General features: G+C 39.5%; 1 long non-coding RNA gene across 1 annotated transcript; it reads left to right on the top strand.

Annotated features, from left to right (window-relative positions):
* The first annotated feature begins 6,703 nt into the window (after positions 1-6,703).
* Positions 6,704-8,263, top strand: LOC121723339. Its single transcript, XR_006034923.1, has 2 exons — positions 6,704-7,101; positions 7,969-8,263. It is a non-coding gene; the product is annotated as an uncharacterized LOC121723339 (long non-coding RNA).
* The last annotated feature ends 321 nt before the right edge of the window (positions 8,264-8,584 follow it).

The following is an 8,584-nucleotide window of genomic DNA, read 5'->3' as shown; positions in this document are numbered from 1 at the left end:
GCACCAAAGGGCGCAAGGCCCTATTGTTTTTGTAAGGATTATTATTATTATGACCGCCGCTAGCGATGCTAGCGAAGCGGTCATATAGGGATTGTCAAAGTTTTTTTTTCCTGTCATCTACTTCCTGAATTTTTGGTCAACGATACCCAGGACACCGAACCACCGGGACACATGAAATTTGGTGGGTATGTAGCCCCACTAGACTTTTACGGAAAAATTTCGTTTCGTCCCTGGGGTCCACTCCCCCCCCCGTGCTGGGCCCCAGCAGTTTTTCCTAAATAACTACCTGAACCGTGGCACCGAGGATGAAGAATATTTTATGGTATGTTGGTCTCAAGGGCCCACATCAATCTGGCCCATAATCACTCATTTGTGATTTGCACCCCCCAGGTAAAAAATGAAAATGCAATATTATTCTGCTTTAATCGCCCCTATCTTCAGTTAAGATGTTCAGAACTGCACCAAATGTTATTTGTATGATTGACCTGGCATTCTCTGGTGGTATGCCAAGTTTCGTAGAATTTCATCCATGGGGGGGGGGGGGGGGTCTTAAAAAAAATAGATTATGTGTACATTTAGTGACTGTACACTCATTGGCCTGTAGATGGCGGTGCACACATATACACATGCACACACACACAGGCACCCACATACTATCGGTGTTAGAACGGCCGATACATAATTACAAATTCAGTAGGATTAAAAGAAAGCCAAAATATATATTCATCATCATCATCATGGCTGCATTTCCAGTATTGGCGATAAGTAGTCGTTTGTCCACTAGATGGCCCATCGTTGCAGTGAGACGTAATTTTGTTGGAAGTTAAACGTGGGTTGGAATAACAATGGACGCTTCCTACAAGGACTATAGTTTACCGCAGAGAACGTCTAATAAGGATAGGATGATGTTCACATGAAATGTAATTCCCATTTCTTCTTGAAGCCGAAATAAATCTGAGGATGTTTATCGGACATGCTTGGTTTTTACTGCAGGTACGTTAATCTTATAATATCAATAAGGACCTAGGTAATGTTACCGTTAGCGTTGGTTGAGTGATGATGGAGGCCAATTTGATTGATTGCATTTGTAGAAAAATATAAATGCGGTTATACCAAGCAAATTGATAGCAGCACTGTAATTGTATCTTTCGACTGTCATTTGTTGCATGTGCTACAAAAATCATTCTGTGCAATGGAATATTAACGTTACACTGGTCTGATACAGTTTTGCCTATACATGCGTGAGACTGAGACGCCTGTTTATTTTGTTTTAAGTGCATGCAGGGTGTGAGAGGGGAATCGATGTGCTTTGATTCCAGCTTGGTAGTTGTAGTCTGTGAAATTAAAAAGCACGTGTGTGTGAAGTATCCAAACAATGACACCTTCATTTCATTATGGCTGCTTTAGCAACACACCTTAAGCTACTGTGTAGTGGGTCCCATTTAGAAGTGGCTACTTCATTTGCGCTTTCCTTGACTCATGGAGCTGCGTGAATTTTATTACAACTTTTCGCCACGATATGGCAGTTTAAGTCCGCTTGATACTGTAAGGCGTAAGCCATTGGTTTCCAAAGGAGATTTTATTTGTGTCGCCAGCATAGCCTATTGACAATTTATGTTGTAAATAGGCCTACCTTATAAGCCTACCTGTAGCTTAGGGAAGCTAACAGCTTTCTATTAGGATCTAGTGTGTTAGTTACAGTTTTGTCATAACTCCCTGATGCATTTTTGCATTTAGAATAGCCAGAGCGTGAAAAATATCGGATGCCTATGGATAGGCTTGGTGAACCCAGCCTGATCTGCCCGCTATTTATTTTTTGATTTCTTAAAAGATTGAGGTTGGTCTGGTGAAAGCCAGACTAGCCATGGACCTCAGTTACACAATGCAAGGGAACATGAATCAGCCTATATTTGCACGAACAATAACGGACAACAGCTCTTCAACTTTGGCCCGTTAAAATGTGTATGAACAGTCTAGCGACGCATTTCATCAAGGCCCATTTGGACATGTCAGTTATTTGCACCACTAGATGTAAAACAGCATTTCGTTTCAGACTACTGTTACTTAATTTGTGCATTGACAATAAAGTATTACATGAACTAAAGATGACTAAAATCTTATGTAGAAGAAGAAACATTCATAAAAAATCCATCCATCCAAAAATGACCTTTGTTTTTGATAGCTGTTGAAAACGGCACAGAACTGACAGAGATGTTTTTGTTTATAAATAAATAAATAAATAAATAAATAACATTATGCTGATACCCTTTGCTTTTCCCAAATACAATGTAGCCTACAGGTGTAAGTGACCTTTCATCAATCCAGTTGCAATGGATGAACTGTGCTGAACTGCCCGTGATTGTTTAGAGATGTTAAAGGTTTTATAACAATGCTACATCTTCTTTGGCTATTCTACAATCTATTCACCTTTTCAGCACCAGTAGGCTACTCTTTGTGCAGCCGCACACACACACTCAGGCATGCCAAACAAGCATACACAAAAGTTTCAAGAGTGGGGGATGGAGTAAAATATGGAGACAAATTGATGTACAGGACTGAGCGGCGGTCATGTTTTGTACCGCTATGCGGTACATCTAGTTATTATTATTATTATTATTACGAGTATTTTAACTTTGTCTCAGAGCGTTTTCCTTTTTTGAGGTGGTTAAGATGGGTGAAAAGTCTTGAAATTTGGCACACACATCAGGTGTCACGCAAAGCAGTTAGGTACAAGAGCTTGGCCCCGGGCGTGGCCCAGGGACTCAATTGCGCCCCCTTAGGTGATTGATGCAGTGGTTGGCACATACTTTCAGCTAGACACATCAAATTTGGTAGGTGTGTGTATCTCCCCAAGATGAACAACTTTGCTTTGCATTAGCCACGCCCAACAGGAAGTGAGGTATTTGGGATTTTGTGCGGACTAAAATGTGATGAATTGTGATGACAAAAGAGGTGCTTCCCATGGGTAAAAACTCATGAAATTTGGCACACACGTCAAGAGGTACCGTGAATACACAGGGGAAAAGCCTTGGCACTGGGCTTGGCCCAGGAACTCCGTAGCGCCCCCTTATGTCACTGTGACTTGTGGTTGGCATATAGTTTTAGATACACACACCAAATTTGGTGGGTGTATGTAACTCCCAAAAACAATCGACTTTTGTATTAGCATGCCATTAGCCACGCCCACAGGAAGTGAGGTAATTGTGATTTTGTGCATTGTGGACATGATAAATTTTAATGTACTCCTCCTAGACGATTGCATGTGAAAGTTGGTATACATGATGCCAATTTGCTTCTGATTCTAAATTGTAAAGCTTTTTTTGATATGTTGTAATTTGACGAAATGGCGAAATTATTCATTTTAATACCATTCCACGCAAACAATAAATGTGTCTTAATTCACCATGCAAGGCTTGAAATGTTTTAAATTTCCCAGGTCTTTGAATACCATGGTAGTGATGATATTTACATGCCCATAACGCATATTTGGCATAGCGCCACCACCTGGCAACAGAAAGAATGGCAATTACACTGATGTCATATGATGAATTTTAACATACTCCTAGACGGTTTGTCAGATTCATGTGAAATTTGGCAAATATGATGCCAAGATGTTGCTGATGTTAAATTGCGAAGGGATTTTTGATATGTTGTAATATGTCAGGATTTTAATATCTCACCATATAAACAGGAAATGTGTCATAAAGTCACAGTGCATTGAATGAATGGTCTGAAACTTCTCAGCTTAATAGATATTATGATTATGAGGATATCCAGACACCCAATGGGCCTGCCTGGCATAGCGCCACCACCTGGCCAAGTAGGAAATGTGCCAGAAATGGACAATGCCTTAAGTGATTGATCTGAAACTAAACAAGTTTTATGACAAGGTCGATGAGGGTGGAACCTAGGAACTTTGCCCGCACTTCAGTCACATTGTCTTTTAAGAAAATGCAGTCCATTGTTCGGTTCCAGCAGCCAACAACCTCAGAACTGACCCTTCAGGCCTCTCAGGAGGCGCTGGCCTTCTAACCTAGCGACCACCATAGCAACCAGCATGATTGCCCTAGCAACCAGCATAGCAACCACGTTATTTATGCGTTTTAGCTTATTGGATGTTGCGTTAATGCAGATAACTTTTGATCCGTGTGCCCGATTTTCATAAATGAGGTACCGTTGGAATCCTTGGATGAGGCTGAGTTCCATGCCCCAGATCAAACCCACTCTTGCAGTTCCTCGGAACCGCAATTCTAGTTATTTATTATTCCTGTTCACCCACTTTTTGGACGGACTACTGCTCCTAGACCGTTTGAGCTATCGACGCAGTTCGAACTTCAAAAATTCAGGCCCGAACTGCCTGTCTGTCTATATGAAGGTGTGTGCATGTAACTTTTGACCCGTATGTCCGATTTTCATAAATGAGGTACCGTTGGAATCCTTGAATGAAGCCCAGTTCAATGCCTTGCCAGCACCAAGTGTAAAGGTCATCGCGCTCTGTCATCTTTTTTTAAAGTGAATCCCATAGACTGTAAAAAATATGGACAAAGCGTCTGTGACGTCACCCATAGATTTTCTGAAGAACGGTTATGAAGCCGTTTATGGGGGGTATGGGCGGCGCCATCTTGGAAAACCTTGGGAAATCCTAACCCCGCCCACCTCCTGAGCAAGCCGGTGAACAGCGAGGTGAAGTTGGCTGGACGTTTGATATTCAGTTGATATTCGATTTTAACTTCCCCTTCATTCGAGATCGACAACGCAATTCAACTCAATGGCGTGATCAGGTTTGAATAAAGTTGACATTATTACAGAGTATCAAGCGAAAACAACTAAATTATTATCGCTAGACATTGCTAACCGACATAAAGCTTCACAACACTTCACCGCCTGTTCTGTCGCTATGGTCTGAGTAAGGGACCGTCGACAAATTAGCGTTTTGGTAGATCGAAGGTAGACAGTAGGCTACGGATGCAAAACGTTGGCTATTTCTTGAAAAATATGCCAAAAATCAATTAAATGAGTTTTTCTCACTCTGATTGCTGTAGTACTTCCCAATCACTCACTGCTACTTACTACAGGTCAAGGTTTCCTGAAAATACAATTTATATGGAAGCAGGACTCATTCTTTTCTGAATATTTTTCTTAAATATTCACCAAAAATCAGCGAAAATAAATTTTCCCATTCTGATTGCTGTAGTAGTTGCCAATGATGGGCCGCTACTTACTACAGGTGGTTTTTTGCTGATATCTGGCATTATAGTGAAACAGTATGCATTTAAATGTTTCAAATATTCACCAAAAATCAACAAAAAGACATTTTCCCATTCTGTTTGCTGTAGTAATTGCCACAGCAAACAGAATGGGAAAATGTCTTTTTGCTGGTTTTTGGAGAATATTTTAAACATTTATATGCATACCGTTTCACTATAATGCCAGATATCAGCAAAAATGCACCTGTAGTAGGTTGCAGCCTACCATTGGCAACTACTACAGCAATCAGAATGAGAAAATGTCTTTTTGTTGATTTTTGGTGAATATTTGAAACATTTAAATGCATACTGTTTCACTATAATGCCAGATATCAGCAAAAAACCACCTGTAGTAAGTAGCGGCCCATCATTGGCAACTACTACAGCAAACAGAATGGGAAAATGTCTTTTTGTTGATTTTTGGAGAATATTTTAAACATTTAAATGCATACTGTTTCACTATAATGCCAGATATCAGCAAAAATGCACCTGTAGTAGGTTGCAGCCTACCATTGGCAACTACTACAGCAATCAGAATGAGAAAATGTCTTTTTGTTGATTTTTGGTGAATATTTTAAACATTTAAATGCATAATGTTTCACTATAATGCCAGATATCAGCAAAAATGCACCTGTAGTAAGTAGCGGCCTACCATTGGCAACTACTACAGCAAACCGAATGGGAAAATGTCTTTTTGTTGATTTTTGGTGAATATTTTAAACATTTAAATGCATAATGTTTCACTATAATGCCACATATCAGCAAAAATGCACCTGTAGTAAGTAGCGGCCTACCATTGGCAACTACTACAGCAAACCGAATGGGAAAATGTCTTTTTGTTGATTTTTGGTGAATATTTGAAACATTTAAATGCATACTGTTTCACTATAATGCCAGATATCAGCAAAAAACCACCTGTAGTAAGTAGCGGCCCATCATTGGCAACTACTACAGCAAACAGAATGGGAAAATGTCTTTTTGTTGATTTTTGGAGAATATTTTAAACATTTAAATGCATACTGTTTCACTATAATGCCAGATATCAGCAAAAATGCACCTGTAGTAGGTTGCAGCCTACCATTGGCAACTACTACAGCAAACAGAATGGGAAAATGTCTTTTTGTTGATTTTTGGTGAATATTTGAAACATTTAAATGCATACTGTTTCACTATAATGCCAGATATCAGCAAAAAACCACCTGTAGTAAGTAGCGGCCCATCATTGGCAACTACTACAGCAATCAGAATGGGAAAATTTATTTTCGCTGATTTTTGGTGAATATTTAAGAAAAATATTCAGAAAAGAATGAGTCCTGCTTCCATATAAATTGTATTTTCAGGAAACCTTGACCTGTAGTAAGTAGCAGTGAGTGATTGGGAAGTACTACAGCAATCAGAGTGAGAAAAACTCATTTAATTGATTTTTGGCATATTTTTCAAGAAATAGCCAACGTTTTGCATCCGTAGCCTACTGTCTACCTTCGATCTACCAAAACGCTAATTTGTCGACGGTCCCTTACTCAGACCATAGCGACAGAACAGGCGGTGAAGTGTTGTGAAGCTTTATGTCGGTTAGCAATGTCTAGCGATAATAATTTAGTTGTTTTCGCTTGATACTCTGTAATAATGTCAACTTTATTCAAACCTGATCACGCCATTGAGTTGAATTGCGTTGTCGATCTCGAATGAAGGGGAAGTTAAAATCGAATATCAACTGAATATCAAACGTCCAGCCAACTTCACCTCGCTCCGGTGAACCCGCCTCGTCGTCAGCCGAGCAGCCTCAGCTAAGCTATCTGTAACGTTAGGCCTACAAGATGGACTGTCACAGACGTTGCTGTAACATAATTTGCTGGTAAGTTTGATCTGCTAACGTGAAGTTCATGTATGTTTCTTAATGCCATGTTCAGACACTTTTTAATTTTGTATGCTGAAAGGTATTCGGGTGAACGGTTGAAAAGTTGAGAATGAAGAGTTGAGTTTGCAGATTCTAGATTCTAGGTAAAATAAACTAACGTTAGCTATCCCTCCCTTGCTGAAGTTACGGTAAAATAACGTAGAGTAATTTAGCAGTTTAGCGTTACAGGTTCAGCAACTCATACTGACAAAAATGTGTCTTTGCCTTTATTGTTTTGTGATTAACGTTAGCATCTCATATCCTCAGTGGCAGCCATCATTGTAACGTTAATTAATTTACGATAACATCAGCCAGCTCGCTGTATTCTGTCAACGTGTGGTGTGAATTGATAACAAAATCGTAGTAGGGTATTAGTTAACTTGTACATCAGGAATTCATTTTGATTAACTCTTAATATCACGTTTTGAAATCGCTATATTGCTCTAAAGTTGTCAGTGGTAGCTTGGTCTAAGCTCATTGAAAGACCAAGTGGTAGCTTGAAAGGTAGCTTGGTCTTTCAATGACATTGAAATTTCTCATCGGTGGCCATTTCACGATCCAGCGTTCATGTTCGGTTAGCTTTCTTTATTTACCTTCTTCAGGCTATTATCAAAACGTTAAATCCAGTTACAGTGTTTGGCATAACAATGCCAATATTAGTGTAGTTTGTCACTGAAGACCCATTTCAAATCGCACAATAGTACTACAGCATTGTACAATAACTGTACTTTCGTTGATTACAACAAGTAGTGTTGGTTTGCCTTATTGTATTATCTTGTAAGATATATAGGTACTAATGAAAAGTTTACCTTTCTATTTTGGCAGTTCGCCATGGGGAGGAGGCGGCAAGGAGGTCCATGGGCTCTAACCTGGGACTAGAGGTCCAGGTGAAGTGGTTTGGCTGGGGTGTGGTGATATTGAACCCATTGAGACTATACAGTACATTTCACTTTATGTCTATTGATGGACTGTTACACCTACCCTTTACTTATGCCAAACCCATTTCTGTTCTTTAAATATCAGAACGCAAACTTACTGTTGATGGCACTGAACTTGCACTTGGAAATGTTTATGGAACTTTTCTGAACTGTGAATTACATTAAAACTCATGCCAAACCAATTTGCCTGTGCTTTCAAAAACATTTATACAAATCCGTCAGCTTCAGTCAGTAGGTTGAATTGAAGACCCAGATGCAGAAGTAAAGGTGATTTTTTACTTGTATATCTTGAGCATTACAGGTAACCACTGAATTTGTGAAACTAAAATAACAAAAACTAATATGTACTAAGCTAGTACATAGTCAATACATATTAGATCACTTTAAAGACACAGATGCAAATGCTGTAAATAAAGGTGAACAAAGTCCTTGAAATCAGAAGCTGCCACTGCTCAATGACTTCTGTCCCATCTGGTAGGATTTCAAAATGTTCCAGATCTGGA

The sequence above is a fragment of the Alosa sapidissima genome, chromosome 11 (genome assembly GCF_018492685.1).
Source record: "Alosa sapidissima isolate fAloSap1 chromosome 11, fAloSap1.pri, whole genome shotgun sequence".
Lineage (NCBI taxonomy): Eukaryota > Metazoa > Chordata > Actinopteri > Clupeiformes > Clupeidae > Alosa > Alosa sapidissima.
The sequence above is the reverse complement of the archived record's forward strand: the minus strand, read 5'-3'. Positions and strand labels throughout refer to the sequence as shown.